The sequence below is a fragment of the Schistocerca nitens genome, chromosome 5, assembly GCF_023898315.1.
Source record: "Schistocerca nitens isolate TAMUIC-IGC-003100 chromosome 5, iqSchNite1.1, whole genome shotgun sequence".
NCBI lineage: Eukaryota > Metazoa > Arthropoda > Insecta > Orthoptera > Acrididae > Schistocerca > Schistocerca nitens.
In genome coordinates this window covers 794,063,554-794,082,561 of record NC_064618.1, presented here as the reverse complement: position 1 = coordinate 794,082,561, position 19,008 = coordinate 794,063,554, and positions in this window count along the sequence as shown.

Sequence of the window (19,008 nt, the reverse complement as noted above, 5' to 3'; positions counted from 1 at the left end):
AATCACCTCGTGGTTTTCACTTCTAGCGACGACATTCTGCAGAATATTTTGAAACTTTATTTTTCGAGAGAACAGGACTGTAAGCCTTCCCCGAAGAGAATTCACTTTCTCTCCCGTGAACTCGCTGTCCTCGGTGGCGGAGGAGACCAGACAGGACACGTCGACGGTGACTGCAGTCAGTCGACGACGGCGTCGTCGGCGCTTGCGCTTTTTAATCAGTACTCATTAAATTAATCTGCGCGCCTTGTTTCGCGGAATCAGACGCGGCGCGGCCTTTGAGCGCCGGCGGATTCCCTTGTCGCAGACAGCGCGCGCTTTGTCGCCGGCAGCACGCTCCGCGGCCCTTCAAAGCGGCCGCCACAAAGGCGCCGAAATCATCAGAATAATTACTCGTACTGCGGCGCTGTCTCGCCCTGTTGGCGTCGCCCCGGCGGAACTGAACGCGACTCCCCAGCTGTCAGCGGCGCAGGCGGAGGCGGAGGTGGAGGCGGAGGTGGAGGCGCAACCTGCGGGTAGAAAGAACGCCGCGCTCGAGAGGGAATCCCACCCGGCCACAGTGGTTGTTCGCCTGCCAGAAAAACAGTTTCGCCTTGCTTACCGCGCACCAAAAAGCGACTGCTTTTCTCGGATACGGGATTAATATCTGAGCCGCATTTAATCCCCATCTCAATTATCTCTCATTTATCATAATTATTTCATTGAATTCCCTCACTTCTTCGAATAACGACAAAGCTAATCTGTCCACATTTATTTAACATTGTGTCCGGATGCTCTCCCTGTAACCAAAGTCGCCACTATACCTAGGACGTGGGAAGACGTGTGGCATCTGTCTGCGAATCACGTAAACATTGGACCTTTCTCATTTTTTTCTAAATTATATGGATTCAGTTCCGACTATTATGCAAACTCTATTTTATGGACAAAGAGACTGATGTGTAAAACGTAAGGGTCGTAGGATCTTTCTCGTAATGTGTCACTCCCAGGTGATTAGACCATACATACAGGGAGACAATTATTGATCTACACACATTGAAAAAAGTTTTGCATCACTACGGTTTCCAGAACTCCTGAAGACAGACGTTGACTGTGCATATTGTATCACAGACACAGTCCCTTTGACTGTTCAGAGATGTCACTGAACGCGCCCAAAGATGTAAACAACCATGCATGAGCAGCGCCTATTAGTCGGAGGGGGTTCGAAGCCGATCATTTCCAGTCATTCTACAAGGAAGGAGGTACACGGTTCGTGTTGTCTGTACTTCAACCATGCCTAGACGTCCAATACCACGGTTTGATCGCGTCCGCATTGTTACTTCGTGCTAGGAAGTACTCTCAACACGAGATGCTTCCAGGCGTCTCTGAGTGAACCAAAGCAGTGTTGTTCAGACATAGAGGAGATACAGAGAGACAGGAACTTTCGATGACATACTTCGCTCAGGCCGCCCATGGGCCACTACTGCAGTGGGTGACCGCTCCCGCGAATCATGGCTCGGAGGAACCCTGACAGCAACGCCACCATCTTGAATAATGCTTTTCGTACAGCCACAGGACGTCGTGTTACGACTCAAACTGTGTGAAATAGGCTGAATGATGCGCAACTTCACTCCCGACGTCCATGGCGAGGTCGATCTTTGCAAACACGATCCCATACAGTGCGATACAGATGGGTCCAACAACATGCCGAATGGACCGCTCAGGATTGGCATCATTTTCTCTTCACCGATGACTGTCGCATATGCTTTCAACCAGACAATCGTCGTGGACGTGTTTGGAGGCAACCCGGTCAGGCTGAACGTCTCATACACACTGTCCAGCGAGTGCAGCAAGGTGGAGGTTCCCTGATGTTTTGGGATGGCATTATGTGGGGCCGACGTACGCCGCTGGTGGTCATGGAAGGTGCCGTAACGGCTGTACGATACGTGGATGCCATCCTCCGACCGATAGTGGAACCATATCGGCAGCATACTGGCGAGGTATTAGTCTTCATGGACAACAATTCGTGCCCTCATAGTGCACATCTTGTGAATTACTTCCTTCAGGAAAACGACATCCCTCGACTAGAATGGCTAACATGTTCTCCAGTCATGAATCCTGTCGAACATGCCTGGGATGGACAGAAAAGGGTTGTTTATGGACGAATTGACCCACCAACCACTCTGAGGGGTCTACGCCGAATCGGCGTTGAGGAGTGGGAAAATCTGGACCAACAGTGCCTTGATGAACTTGTGGATAGTATGCCACGACGAATAAAGGCATGCATCACTGCAAGAGGACGTGCTACTGGGTATTAGAGGCACCGGTGTGCACAGCATGGACCACCACCTCCGAAGGTCTCGCTGTATGGTGGTACAACATGCAATGTGTGGTTTTCATGAGCAATAAAAAGGGCGGACATGATTATTATGTTGATCTCTATTCCAGTTTTCTGTACAGGTCCGAGAACTCTCGGAAGCGAGGCGAAGAAAAACTTTTTTTGGTGTATGTATATAAAAAAACGTAAATTAGTTACAAACTACGCTTTGCACACACTCTATTCGACATGTAAACGTTACTGCAGACATTCGGATTAAGGCTATGACATGTTCGATATGCCTGACATCATTGCCGATGATGTGTGACACACGAATAGCGAAATTCTACATGACCCGCTGAAGTGTCGGAACATCGATGTTGTCGATGACCTCATGAATCGTTGTTTTCAACTCAGCAACGGTTTGGGGTGTTGTTTCTGTACACCTTGCCTTTAACATAGCCCCACAAAAAGGAGTGGTACTTGTTCAGTTCAGGGGAATATGGTGGCCAATCGATTCCTATAGCAGTGGCGTCTTGGTATCGCAGAGGCAGAATGCGGTCCTCAAAGTGCTCCGCCAGGACATCAAACACTCTCCTGCTTCGATGGGGTTGAATTCCGTCTTGCATGCAGCCTATCTTGTCAAAATAAGGGTCCCCTTGGATAATGGGGATGAAATCATCTTTCAAAACCTTCAAGTAGCGTTCGGTAGCCACCGTGCCATCAAGGAATATCGCACCGACGCCAAATTTGCTTGTTGACGTACCCACCCAAATGAAATTGGGCTTCGTCGCTAAATCAAACCATGCATGCGCATACTAATTCTCATCATGCACAGCGGCCAACCGTGCAGTTTGAGCGTGTTAACGTTAACTGTTAAGAAGTTACTACGATTTTCTTTTATGTAGTTCAGTAACTGTCGCTCTGTAGAAAGAACTACAACAGCGTAGTGCAGAAGGCAACTGAAAGAAGAATGCAATCTAACGTACAGAAGTGACACTTTTATTCAAAGACAACAATTACACTGCATTGTTTTGCCGCACACAGCACCGGACGTTCGTATCCATTAAGCACCTAGCACTTACCGACTGAAACAAGCTAACTGGCCAGCATACAGACGTATTGATAGCACTTATGTGAATGGCTTGATAATGGACTAAAGTCCGAAACTGTTGGCCATTTAAATAAAAACAAACTTCCATGCTACTTTGACAGTTCCGTAGTTTCATTGACGCACCGTGATTCATGATGATCGCCTGTACGTTACAGTAGGCAGGTTGGTTGGTTGGTTGGTTTTGAGGAAGGAGACCAGACAGCGAGGTCATCGGTCTCATCGGGTTAGGGAAGGACGGGGAAGGAAGTCGGCCGTGCCCTTTTTGAAAGGAACCATCCCGGCATTTGCCTGGAGCGATTTAGGGAAATCACGGAAAACCTAAATCAGGATGGCCGGACGCGGGATTGAACCGTCGTCCTCCCGAATGCGAGTCCAGTGTCTAACCACTGCGCCACCTCGCTCGGTAGTAGGCAGGACAAGGTTCTTAATAAAGTGTGTGATTACCCCGGAGGGAAGTTAACGCTGCGCAACGTGCTCCCATGCTGGCCACAAGACTAGTAATGATTTATTGCGGTAGGCTGTTCCATTTCTCCACCAGCGCGGTTAACAACTGCTGGATGCAGAACGAGCTTTTCACTCTGCAGCGGAGTGTGCGCTGATATGAAACATGCTGGAACATTAAAACTGTGTGCCAGACCGAGACTCGAACTTGGGGCCTTCACCTTCCCGGGCAAGTGCTCTACCATCTGAGCTACCCAAGCACGACTCACTACCCGTCCTCACAGCTTTACTTCCGCCAGTACCTCGCCTCCTACCTTCCAAACTTCACAGAAGCCCTCCTGTGAACTATGCAGAACTAGCACTCCTGGAAGAAAGGATATTGCGGAGACACGGCTTAGCCACAGCCTGGGAGATGTTTCCAGAATGTGATTTTCACTCTGTAAAGGAGTGTACGCTGATATGAAACTTGCTGGCAGATTAAAACTGTGTTCCGGACCAGACTCGAACTAGGGACCTTGGCAAAGGTCCCGAGTTCGAATCTCGGTCAGGCACACAGTTTTAATCTGCCATCAAGTTTAAACTCTGGATGGTTGTTGGTGCACATGAATGTGCTACAATATGTCTCCTCAACGCGTCACACACGTGGTTGTTGGTCTTTAAGTTGGAGGACACATGCAGGACAGTCCATTCTCCAAACATCCTCTCGTTCCTAGAGCTCCTCCACCTATACTGTTCGATGTGGTCGCGCACTGCCATCCATAAAAATGAAATCAGGGCCGAATACACCTCTGAAAAAACGTACATTTGGAAGGCGTACAGTGTCACAATGACGCTGACCGCTGAGTGTAACGTGTTTAAAGATCTGAAGGCGAGTAGGCCCATCCAACATTGCACCTCCCCGCAAAGTAACACCTGGACCATCAAACATTGTTCCTGGGTGAATTATGTGTTCCCGCCTTACGCCGGAGAATACGTAACACAACGTGTGTGTGTGTGTGTGTGTGTGTGTGTGTGTGTGTGTGTGTGTGTGTGTGTGTGTGGAGGGGGCATAATGTTGCAGAGCCATACTAACCCCCATATCTGAACGTAGTATACTCTAGAAATTCTTCCAATCCATATGTGGCATGCAGCAAACCAGTGCTTCACAGTATTGGTTAAAAACAAAATTGTTAAGGCTTTCGTGGCCACTTGTTGACAAACTGCCTATTGGCTTCTGTCTCGGGTTCTTCGGCCGACGTTCATCTAATGATTTTTCTGACGTTTCGCCAGCACGAGTGGCTGGCATTGTCAAAGCTTCACCCTCCATTGCCGGTGGTGAACTGGAGCCGAGCTCGCGGGCGCAGACTATATGTACCTGGCGCGCCAACGTCCGAGGGCTTCTCCGCGGTCATTTCCGGTGCGGTTCTTCTCTTGCTACCTGCGACGGTCGTTCGCTGCAGTACGGGCAGCCAGGATCCGTTGACCTTAAGGCTTTCCTCTTTCTTGTTCAAACTGTTCGCGTGTTTTTGTATTTCTACAGCTTCTCTGAACAAGCGCGTGTGATAATGCTTCTCTACAGCCAGAACTTCCGTGTCGGCGAATTTTATTACGTGGTCGGTCTCATTCAGTGCGTGCTCTGCCACGGCCGTCTTGGTTGCAATTTTAGTTTTTTGTTTTTCAACTACGCGTTTCGCCTTATTTAGGCATCTTCAGGTTGATCTTAATTTGGTTTTTCTTAGAACGATCCTTTAGACAGTGTAGCCAAAGGGCATCGTTGAATACATCAGGACAACATCGCCTTCGTTAAACTCAGTAAAAACTTTTCAAGATGGACGCGAGTGACTCCAAGACCTTCATAACGCGTTCCCGTCCACAGGAGCGAGTAACAGAAGAAGATGGGACTCAGGTAGTAAGCATAATAAGCATAATACTCGCTCCTGTGAACGGCTCCCCTTCAGACGGAGAAAACTAATTATCGCACGATACTCCAAGATATGAATGGGTTTCATCCTTCCAGCGGCGTGCTGCAATACCTCGGCGGGGGATTTCGATGAGTTACAGGACAGCAAACATGTACCTGCGAATAAACAAAAAAGTATTTACGTAACTTTATTTTTTGAAAGTGATAATCAGAACTTCATAACTACCTCTCGCACGTCGTGTATCAGAATCGCACGTGTCACAGTATCCGGATTGCGTGGGCTGCAACATGGGCGTGCTTTCGCATCATTCCTCTGTTAAGAAGAGTGCTGTACTTGAAAGATGTCTGCTGTAAACGTCTCTCATGTTACGTATCACTGTTCGCATGACTCAAAAACTGTGCAGCTCCTGTTTTCGTCTGCCATACAAGTCTCATCTTCAGCTGAGTAGCGAAAAAGCATGTTTTCCAGCTATACATTGAGCGTGGAGTTTAGCCTCCAATCATATTTCTCGGCCCATGTTTTCGAACGGTATTTTGGGCTTGGAGTTTAGCGTACTAATCATGTTGCTCGGTGCCGAGTTTCGAGTTCGTTTGAGCAACTTAGCCTGCCGGACACACAGACTCTGTTTTGCCTCTTGTATTGGTCGTAGCCTGAAGCTGTTAACATAGCACTGCTTGCTGACGATTTGGTGAAGTTCAGACATTTGTCTTGCGTCTTATGGAGACGGATATTTACGAGGGTTGATTTTTAAGTAATGGCCGTTTTTATTTTTAAAAATAGATACAAATACTTTTGTAAAAATCTTTTATTTTCTGATTCTACACGCTTTTACCTATTTTTCTACATAGTTGCCTTGTTTATTTAAGCACTTGTCATACCGTACAGCTAAGTTTTTAATTCCCTCTTCAAAGAATTCGGCCGCCTGCTCCGACAGCCAAGAGTTCACGGCCGCTTTCACTTCATCGTCGTCATTGAAGCGCTGCCCGCCAAGGTGGTTTTTCAGGTACCGGAAAATGTGAAAATCGCTAGGAGCAAGGTCGGGGCTGTATGGTGCATGGTCCAAAACTTCCCAGCCAAAAGAATCAATCAAATCCCGAGTCTTTTGAGAGGTGTGAGGCCTTGCGTTATCGTGCAGGAGCAAAACTCCTTTTGTCAGCATGCCGCGCCTTTGTTTTGAATTGCTCTGCGGAGCTTCTTTAGAGTTGCACAGTAGGCATCTGAGTTGATTGTCGTTCCTCGTGGCATAAAGTCCACTAGCAAAGCACCGCGCCGGTCCCAGAACACAGTTGCCATAATCTTGCGCTTTGACAGCGTCTGTTTGGCTTTGACCTTGACGGGTGAGGTTGTGTGTCGCCATTCCATCGATTGTCGCTTGCTTTCAGGAGTGATATGGGATACCCATGTTTCATCTCCAGTGACAATTTGACTCAACATGTCATCCCCTTCTTCCTCGTAACGAATCAAAAAGTCCAATGAAGTGGCAAATCACTTCCCTTTGTGGTCCTCTGTGAGGAGTCTGGGTACCCACCGAGAACACAGTTTCTTAAAGTTTAGGTTTTCAGACACAATTTTGTACAAAACCGATCTTGAAACTTGTGGAAATTCCAAAGAAAGAGTGGAAATTTTGAATCTTCTGTCCTCACGAATCTTTGTTTCGACTGCAGCCATCAAATCATCAGTGATCACAGAGGGCCGGCCTGAGCGGTCTTCGTCATGGACGTTTTGACGGTCATTTTCAAACTCTCTAACCCATTGACGCACTTTACCTTCACTCATTGCATTCAAGCCATGAACTTCTGTTAACTGACGATGAATTTCTGCAGCTGATAGGCTTCTCGCGGTCAAAAAACGTATCACTGACCGTATCTCACACGCGGCGGGCGATTCAATAATCGTAAACATTATAAAGTAGCACAGCGATGCGTACACGTCAGCTACAGAGCTGCAACTTGCATCAGTGTGAATGGGAAGGATGCCGGCAAGTGGCGCGGTGGCTTGTTGCGCCGTCCGCGCTAACTACGGGACTATACGTGCGAACGGCCCTTACTTAAAAAACAACCCTCGTATAAGCTGCAGCGTGAATGATGTTGGTGAGATCGTTGCTTGCAAGCATAGCCCTGCGGTAATTCAGCATTACATGATTCTTCAGATGTATGTATGGGAAATGTTTATGCACTTTTGTATCCATGTGAGTAAGATTAGGCGTTTGTTTGGAAATGCGGCAACCAATATCTGTTTTCACTGAGTCATCTGATGATTTAGGTTACTTCCACGTTACTTTTCCACTGTCTAAATAATATTACTGTGATTGCTCAGCATCTGGTGTTATTTTTCTGCTTTTTGTGAATGTGTGGTACTGTGAAGCCACATTCCATGTTAGAGGACGTTTGTATTTTGTTCGTTAATTTTCGTGTCTACTTTCTGAATAATAACTGTAGTTACTATAAAATCCCTCAACAATCATTTCCCTTCCGAAGTCATTTCTCAATCTTGTTGTGGTCTTCAGTCCAGAGACTGGTTTCATGCAGCTCTCCATGCTACTCTATCCTGTGCAAGATTCTTCATCTCCCAGTACCTACCGCAACTTACATCCTTCTGAATATGTTTAGTGTACTCATCCCTTAGTCTTCCTCTACTGTTTTTACCCTCCACGGTGCCCTCCAATACTAAATTAATGATCCCTTGACACCTCAGAACATGTCGTACTAACCGAGCCCTTCTTCTAGGCAACTCGTGCCACAAACTCCTCTTCTCCCCATTTCTGTTCAATACCTCCTTATTAGTTATGTGATCTACCCATCTAATCTTCAGCATTCTTCTGTAGCACAACATTTCGAAAGCTCCTATTGTCTTCTTGTCCAAACTATTTATCGTCCACGTTTCACTTCCATACATGGCCACACTCCATACAAATACTTTCAGAAACGACTTCCTGACCAATCTACACTCGATGTTAACAAATTTCTCTTCTGCAGAAACGATTTCCTTGCCATTGCCAGTCTACATTTTATATCCTCTCTACTTCGACCATCATCAGTTATTTTGCTCCACAAATAGCAAAACTCCTTTACTACTTCAAGTGTCTCATTTCCTAATCTAATTCCCGCAGCATCACCCGATTTACTTCTACTACAGTCCATTATCCTCGTTTTGCTTTTGTTGGTGTTCATCTTATATCCTCCTTTTAAGACACTGTCCGTTCCATTCAGCTGCTCTTCCAGGTCCTTTGCTGTCTTTGGCAGAATTACAATGTCATCGGCGAACATCAAAGTTTTTATTTCTTCTCCATGGATTTTAATACCTACTCCGAATTTTTCTTTTGTTTCCTTTACTGCTTGCTCAATATACAGATTAAATAACATCGGGGATAGTCTAAAACCCTGTCTCACTCCCTTCCCAACCACTACTTCCGTTTCATACCCCTCGACTCTTATAACTGCCATCTGATTTCTGTACAAACTGTAAATAGCCTTTCGCTCCCTGTATTTTACCCCTGCCACCTTCAGAATTTGAAAGAGAGTATTCCAGTCAACGTTGTCAAAAGCTTTCTCTAAGTCTACAAATGCTTGAAACGTAGGTTTGCCTTTCCTTAATCAATCTTTCGATCATATATTCTCATATGCACAGGTACGCATTTCACCTTCGTTCGCGCTAGTGCGACGTGCGATTAAAACATACTTAAAATGAAGTGCTTTCAGTGACGTTAATATTCCGATAACCCGCCTTCAGGAGACACAGTATTTTCCTATTTTTCCGTACAGTTTTCAGTTAAATAAGGTAAGTGTGACATGTCGCAGCAACGAATTGTTTGAAACTTCGCACTTCAGTGAATCTTTTTCTTCTCGTTTGGTATTAGGGCATACGGTGTGCATCTACATCTACGTAGTACGCATCTTTCCATCAGTAAAGGTTGCTTTATATGTTCCGTTGCTCAACAATAGTTTGCTTGCTACTTCATACGTATTTCTATAACAGTAGTCAGATCGCATAGTTGTTCATTAACGTCCGTCTCCATACCTTCCAGGCCAGGATTCATCCTCCAATACCCTATAACACCGCTATCGAACGTTTCAAACAATATTAGCAAAGAGCAGAAGAGGAGCCACATGAATGCGTCAGGGCATCTTTACTCGCAAGAAAGAACACGTTGCCGATCAAGCGGTGCTTTGCAAATTCCAGCTCTCTGGGCGTGTAGAAGAAAGTGGGCAAAGAGAAAAAGATGAAGCAGGGAGGAAGCGCAGTGTGACGGTAGCGGTAGGAGGAAAATGGGGGGGGGGGGGGGAGGTGTAGAGGGGTGAGGAGAGAGGGACCCGCCGGGCATAAGCGCGGCCGCAGAGGAGCAGAAAACGCGAGCCTCTCTTCCACGTCCTTCCTCTCCCACCCCCCCTCCCACCATTCGCAGGGTTCAATCCCTCGTCGGCGACCACTGAAGCGGCCTGTCCGGCGTTCTCACCACATGCACTATCTGAACGATGTACTTCAGTGTTATACTCACTGCCACCGTGGGCTATGGACCACTCGAGATGCGCTATTGTGACAATTACCTGCCAGAAGCGGGTCTACGTTCTGGGGAGAGGGCGGGAAGGGGAGGAGATACGTCATAATTTGTTACTCTTTCCCCTTCCCACTACACCAAACGTATATTTGCCTCACTACTACTTCTAGCATGCAACAAATGCCTAGGATTTTAATAATTATGACAAAAAAATACGCTGTTGGCCATTAATATTTCGCCGGCCGCGGTGGTCTCGCGGTTCTAGGCGCGCAGTCCGGAACCGTGCGACTGCTACGGTCGCAGGTTCGAATCCTGCCTCGTGCATGGATGTGTGTGATATCCTTAGGTTAGTTAGGTTTAAGTAGTTCTAAGTTCTAGGGGACTGATGACCACAGCAGTTGAGTCCCATAGTGCTCAGAGCCATTTGAGCCATTAATATTTCAACATCGGCGAAGATAACAGATCACGTAATTTCACATCTATTTCAATACTGAATCAGGTCGTGTATCGGATAGTACACGTTTTTCTCTGGATATGGTTCTTCACTAAGAGCACGCATGGTCAGTTCTCGAAATACTAGACAGAGGGATACAATCTTTGGCGTCTGTACTTGTACGAGGGCAGTTCAATAAGTAATGCAACACATTTTTTTCTGGAACAGAGGTTGTTTTATTCAGCATTGAGATACACCAGGTTATTCCCCAATCTTTTAGCTACACAACACTATTTTTCAACGTAATCTCCATTCAATGCTACGGCCTTACGCCACCTTGAAATGAGGGCCTGTATGCCTGCACGGTACCATTCCACTGGTCGATGTCGGGCGCCAACGTCGTACTGCATCAATAACTTCTTCATCATCCGCGTAGTGACTCCCACGGATTGCGTCCTTCATTGGGCCAAACATACGGAAATCCGACGGTGCGAGATCGGGGCTGTAGGGTGCATGAGGAAGAACAGTCCACTGAAGTTTTGTGAGCTCCTCTCGGGTGCGAAGACTTGTGTGAGGTCTTGCGTTGTCATGAAGAAGGAGAAGTTCGTTCAGATTTTTGTGCCTACGAACCCGCTGAAGTCGTTTCTTCAATTTCTGAAGAGTAGCACAATACACTTCAGAGTTGATCGTTTGACCATGGGGAAGGACATCGAATAGAATAACCCCTTCAGCGTCCCAGAAGACTGTAACCATGACTTTACCGGCTGAGGGTATGGCTTTAAACTTTTTCTTGGTAGGGGAGTGGGTGTGGCGCCACTCCATTGATTGCCGTTTTGTTTCAGGTTCGAAGTGATGAACCCATGTTTCATCGCCTGTAACAATCTTTGACAAGAAATTGTCACCCTCAGCCACATGACGAGCAAGCAATTAAGCACAGATGGTTCTCCTCTGCTCTTTATGGTGTTCGGTTAGACAACGAGGGACCCAGCGGGAACAAACCTTTGAATATCCCAACTGGTGAACAATTGTGACAGCACTACCAACAGAGATGTCAAGTTGAGCACTGAGTTGTTTGATGGTGATCCGTCGATCATCTCGAACGAGTGTGTTCGCACGCTCCGCCATTGCAGGAGTCACAGCTGTGCACGGCCGGCCCGCACGCGGGAGATCAGACAGTCTTGCTTGACCTTGCGGCGATGATGACACACGCTTTGCCCAACGACTCACCGTGCTTTTGTCCACTGCCAGATCACCGTAGACATTCTGCAAGCGCCTATGAATATCTGAGATGCCCTGGTTTTCCGCCAAAAGAAACTCGATCACTGCCCGTTGTTTGCAACGCACATCCGTTACAGACGCCATTTTAACAGCTCCGTACAGCGCTGCCACCTGTCGGAAGTCAATGAAACTATACGAGACGAAGCGGGAATGTTTGAAAATATTCCACAAGAAATTTCGGGTTTTTTCAACCAAAATTGGCCGAGAAAAAAATGTGTTGCATTACTTATTGAACTGCCCTCGTACATCTTCATAATGTTCAGTTTATATTCCCGTGAGGTATTAAGGAAAGAAAGGTTTCTGACGAACTATAATCACACCCATGTTTGAGACATCCAGATATCTAAAACTTTTAGATACAGAAGAAATTAATTTAAATTTCTGAAGTTCTTTTGGAACTACAGCGATCTTCTTAAACAGTATAAGATGAACAATCAGTCTAGATTGCAACTAATACTTATTGCGGTAATCCGTTTCGATCAAACATTACCATCTTCAGACCATTAACTCCTTGGCGACGTGTGGCTCCAGTACACTAAGTTGCTGTACTTACCAAAAGGTAAGAGTCAACAAGTGCAGTTGTTTCTTTTGGTAAGTACAGCAACTCGGCGTACTGGAGAAACACACCAGCAAGCGGTTAGTGGTCTGAAGATGGTAACGTTTGACCGAAACGGGTTGCATGCATTTCTGTTATAACAGACGCTGCTGACGAACCAGAGCTGTGCGAAATACCACCGGATCTAACCTGACTAGAATTAAGTCAGACTCAACTTGGACGACATGTACGGGTACCTCAATCCACGCTGCTTAAACACTGTGTTGGGGTACAATAACCATAGTGGCAGGCGAATAATGGTGTTATTAAATGTTATTAGTGTCTGTGAGATCTGGATAGCAAGCTGGCCAGGATAACAGACGAACAACCTCTGTATGGAGGAGCCAGCCGTGGTGGCCCAGCGGTTCTAGGCGCTTCAGTCTGGAACCGCGCGACCGCTACCGTCGCAGGTTCGAATCCTGCCTCGGGCATGGATGTGTTTGATGTCCTTAGGTTAGTTAGGTTTAAGTAGTTCTAAGTTATAGGGGACTGATGATCTCAGATGTTAAGTCCCATAGTGCTCAGAGCCATTTGAACCATTTCTGTATGAAGGTAGGTCAAGACAGGAACATACGGTTCTGAGCCATCATGTATGGAGATAATGCCAGGGAGGTCTGGATAATAGGGCACAGTTACTGCCCTTTATATGTCAGAAATGTAACGGCTGCTGTCCACATTATCGTCTATGTCAACAAGAGGTGACCATTTTGTGTACCATACAGTCATACTAGATGCTGGGTTCGAACGACATTGATGAATGCTATGTGGCAACATTCGTCCTCTACGGGGCATCCACACATAGATGAATCGACAGTGTTGCGTGATAAAAGTAGCCTCTTTCATCCTGTTCGTTAGTACGTATTGCTTATGAAGGGTGGTGGCGCCGAAGACCCCCAGCCGAAACACTGTTGACTATTGACTTCTTTTTTTAACTACAAATTCCTTAACCTTTGATATAAAGGGAGTGGAAAGACTTGATCCATACAGTGACCATTACATTTCAACATATTTATTTGGATCATTAAGAGAATTACAATCATAAATCAGATAATAATTTCTTTAAGAAACGCCATTCAGGCAAACTTTACAAACTGCTTGTTATATAAATCCACAACTGAATTAATCATTGTAAAATATTTGAAAAACCCGCCACTCAGGCCAATTTTACAAACTGCTTGTTATATGAAACATAAAAAAAACGCCACTCGGGCCAAGTACACCATTTAAAATAAACTTTACATCAAATAACCAGAAAATCAATTATTATTTCCACATAGATTGAAAACCGCCCCTCCCGTGCGAGATATTACCGAACAACTTTACAAGGTTATAGACAGTTTGATCAATAATAACCCATTTATTTCCCCATCAAAATTGACATACGCCACTAAGGCTGAATTGCACGGCAATTTTAGAAAACGGTTTCAATTAAGACGCATTCTTCTAGAAATCCCTCAAAACTCTCAAGACAAATATTTAAAACATTTAACCCCGGCAACCTTGCAGAGCCATCACAAGTTTTAGAAAACTGCAGCTTGTACAATAACTGAGGCCCGAGATTGTGAGGCCGCGACTTGGCCACGAACGGTGGAGGCGACTGAGTACTTATCTTCGAATTAAGATGTGGATTCCGTTTGTACTTCCACGCAGTTCAGAACACCGAACTCGGAACCAAACAGCACACACGAGCTCAGGCGAAGTCCACCACCCGTACGCCCGCTGGTAATTTAAAAGGGGAGGCTCTGCACTTCGGTGGACCACTGCTTACGATCTCTGAAACATAAATCAGAAGCGATAACAGGGAACCAAACAACCCTTCCTTCACCGTAATACTCAAACTTATATCAAACTTATACAGAAAACTACTTCGATAAAATTGACAATAAAATAACTGTTTTCATTCCTTTAAGTAGAACCACGCACACGAATGATGCAAACAGAACTGGCTCATAAAAACCCAAGCATCGCATGGAGCACCTTATGTGGGCCTGCAAGGTACCACACGGCAATCTTTAGACACGGAATATAGATCGTTCGGTAAGGCTGCGTACACGTATCAATGTTTCAGACACTTGCCAGCTGAAGTAAGAACAAGCACGCACTTAATAAGAGGCATGAAATACACTACTGGCCATTAAAATTGCTAAACCAAGGAGATGACGTGCTACAGACGCGAAATTTAACCGACAGGAAGAAGATGCTGTGATATGCAAATGATTAACTTTTCAGAGCATTCACAGAAGGTTGACGCCGGTGGCGACACCTACAACGTACTGACATGAGCAAAGTTTCCAACCGATTTCTCATACACAAACAGCAGTTGACCGACGTTGCCTGGTGAAACGTTGTTGTGTAAGGAGGAGAAATGGGTACCATCACGTTTCCGACTTTGATAAAGGTCGGATTGTAGCCTATCGCGATTGCGGTTTATCCTATCGCGACACTGCTGCTCGCGTTGGTCGAGATCGAATGACTGTTAGCAGAATATGGAATCGGTGGGTTCAGGAGCGAAATACGGAACGCCGTGCTGGATCCCAACGGCCTCGTATCACTAGCAGTCGAGATGACAGGCTTCTTATCCGCATGGCTGTAACGGATCGTGCAGCCACGTCTCGATCCCTGAGTCAACAGATGGAGACGTTTGCAAGACAACAACCATCTGCACGAACAGTTCGACGACGTTTGCAGCAGCATGGACTATCAGCTCGGAGATCTTGGCTGCCGTTACCCTTGACGCTGCATCACAGACAGGAGTGCCTGTGATGGTGTACTCAACGACGAAACTGGGTGCACGAATCGCAAAACGTCAGGTTCTGTTTACAGCATCATGATGGTCGCATCCGTGTTTGGCGACATCGCGGTGAACGCACATTGGAAGCGTGTATTCGTCATCGCCATACTGGCGTATCACCCGGGGTGATGGTATGGGGTGCCATTGGTTACACGTCTCGGTCATCTCGTGATCGCATTGACGGCAGTTTGAACAGTGGATGTTACATTTCAGGTGTGCTACGACCAGTGGCTCTTCCCTTCATTCTATCCCTGCAAAACCCTGCATTTCAGCAGGATAATGCACGACCGCATGTTGCAGGTCCTGTACGGGCCTTTCTGGATACAGAAAATGTTCGACTGCTGCCCTGACCAGCACATTCTCCAGATCTGCCACCAATTGAAAACGTCTGGACAATGGTGGCCGAGCAACTGGCTCGTCACAATACGCCAGTCACTACTCTTGATGTACTGTAGTATCGTGTTGAAGCTGCATGGGCAGCTGTACCTGTACACGCCATCCAAGCTCTGTTTGACTCAATGCCCAGGCGTATTAATCCTTTATTACGGCCAGAGGTGGTTGTTCTGGGTACTGATTTCTCAGGATCTATGCACCCATATTGCGTGAAAATGTAATCACATGTCAGTTCTCGTATAATATATTTGTCCAATTAATACCCGTTTATCATCTGCATTTCTTCTTGGCGTAGCAATTTTAATGGCCAGTAGTGTATCACATTACAGTCCTTGAAACACTTTGCTGCCTCAAGAGCAATCATCATTATATTTCACTAATCGTTGGTAGCACTTGAATTACTTGATGCCAGCTGCTGGATCGATGCGGCGAAGACGCCAGACGTTGATAGTAACAGCGTGTTCCTTCGCGGAAGCGAGCACATGCAGAGCTTCACGAGGTTGCCAAGAAGCCACAGCGCCGGCCCTCTGTTACTGACCCCGGTACGATCAAGCGCTAAGTGCCGTCCGTGCCCAGGCACACCGTGCTCGCTATCGCCTCTCCAACGTCTCGCTAATATGTGCCCAACGTTCCTTCCCCCCCCCCCCCCTTCACGAGGTCACGAGGTTGCCCGCTATATCCTGCGCCGGCCCAGGCTCCAAAGACAAACATCTGCCAGAGGGAATTGATAGTGCCTAAGCCGCAGATATCCCTGGCGCCAGTACCGCCACGGTTCAATGACGTAGTGAGGTGACCATCCCTCTCTCTCGTCCCTGCCGGCGTTGACGTATGGACGGTGGCTTCCTCCCTGGCTGCTGAGCCGGCACCCTGCAATACTGACGAAAGGCTCTTGGGAGGCCGGCAACATTTAGAGGATATGGCCGTTGAAGTCTGCAACGCGCTACTTCCCTCGGCGTCATCGAGTTTGACGGCCCTTCTCTCTGCGACAGCGCGCGAGGACGGCTGTGACGGGGGTGCGACCCACTACCCAATCGCAGGAGTCGGAAAGCGACCAGCGCTGTAGAGCCAACTTCCACTAAGAACTCAGAGTTGGCAGCAGCCTCGAATGGCAGGTCAGCAGGGCTGTGTGGCACCGAGCCCCGGGAAGGAATTCGTGCTGGCGGCAGGCGATGGCCTGTCTCGAACCCGTGGCTGCTGCTGGCAGTGCCCAGTCGTCTCGCTGCCCGGTGTAGCTCTGGCTCCGTGGTGGTGCTACTGTCCTCCCCATGAGAAATGCCTCTGGCGTGCTCTTGTTTCACTAAAGCCTGGCATCTAGTCATGTCGTCCGTAACAAGAGATGTGCTCTGGCGTGGTGAAATCAGGCCGACGACTACGTGGTTACTGCTGTATGGTAAAGCTTACTGCTGTACTCGACTATCCGGGCTTCACAATCAACTTGCACTCTGGCGGTTACCGGCTCGTGGCCATTAACGTAATGCTCCATGGCTGCTTCCACACTGCTTCTAGTTATTTTTGCTAAAGGCACGGACTAGGTAGCAACACTGTACTTTAACTTAATTTGCTAGGAATTAAAAAGAAATGCTTAAATATTCTCCAGTCTTAAAAATAATAAGCAGCATTAGTGGCAGAACAACTGAGAGAAAATTTGGAATACATTTCACATAAATTTTCTCAGCATGTTATAGTCTTAGGTGGAGATTTCAATTTACCAGATATTGACTGGGACACTCAGATGTTTAGGACGGGTGGTAGGGACAGAGTATCGAGTGACATTATAATGAGTGCACTATTCGAAAATTACCTCGAGCAATTAAGCAGAGAACCGACTCGTGGAGATAACATCTTGGACCTACTGATAACAAACAGACCCGAATTTTTCGACTCTTTAAGTGCAGAACAGGGAATCAGTGATCATAAGGCCGTTGCAGCATCCCTGAATATGGAAGTAAATAGGAATATAAAAAAAAGGGAGGAAGGTTTATCTGTTTAGCAAGAGTAATAGAAGGCAGATTTCAGACTACCTAGCAGATCAAAACGAAAATTTCTGTTCCGACACTGACAATGTTGAGTGTTTATGGAAAAAGTTCAAGGCAATCGTAAAATCCGTTTTAGACAGGTACGTGCCGAGTAAAACTGTGAGGGACGGGAAAAACCCACCGTGGTTCAACAACAAAGTTAGGAAACTACTGCGAAAGCAAAGAGAGCTTCACTCCGAGTTTAAACGCAGCCAAAACCTCTCAGACAAACAGAAGCTAAACGATGTCAAAGTTAGCGTAAGGACTGCTATGCGTGAAGAGTTCAGTGAATTCGAAAGTAATATTCTATGTACCGACTTGACAGAAAATCCTAGGAAGTTCTGGTCTTACGTAGTGGCTCGAAACAGCATATCCAGACACTCCGGGATGATGATGGCATTGAAACAGAGGATGACACGCGTAAAGCTGAAATACTAAACACCTTTTTCCAAAGCTGTTTCACAGAGGAAGACCGCACTGCAGTTCCTTCTCTAAATCCTCGAACAAACGAAAAAATGGCTGACATCGAAATAAGTGTCCAAGGAATAGAAAAGTACTGGAATCACTCAACAGAGGAACGTCCACTGGACCTGACGGGATACCAATTCGATTATATACAGAGTACGCGAAAGATCTTGCCCCCCTACTAACAGCCGTGTACCGCAAGTCTCTAGAGGAACGGAAGGTTCCAAATGATTGGAAAAGAGCACAGGTAGTCCCAGTCTTCAAGAAGGGTCGTCGAGCAGATGCGCAAAACTATAGACCTATATCTCTGACGTCGATCTGTTGTAGAATTTTAGAACATGTTTTTTGCTCGCGTATCACGTCGTTTTTGGAAACCCAGAATCTACTCTGTAGGAATCAACATGGATTCCGGAAACAGCGATCGTGTGAGACCCAACTCGCTTTATTTGTTCATGAGACCCAGAAAATATTAGATACAGCCTCCCAGGTAGATGCTCTTTTCCTTGACTTCCGGAAGGCGTTCGATACAGTTCCGCACTGTCGCCTGATAAGCAAAGTAAGAGCCTACGGAATATCAGACCAGCTGTGTGGCTGGATTGAAGAGTTTTTAGCAAACAGAACACAGCATGTTGTTATCAATGGAGAGACGTCTACAGACGTTAAGGTAACCTCTGGCGAGCCACAGGGGAATGTTATGGGACCATTGCTTTTCACAATATATATAAATGACCTAGTAGATAGTGTCGGAAGTTCCATGCGGCTTTTCGCGGATGATGCTGTAGTATACAGAGAAGTTG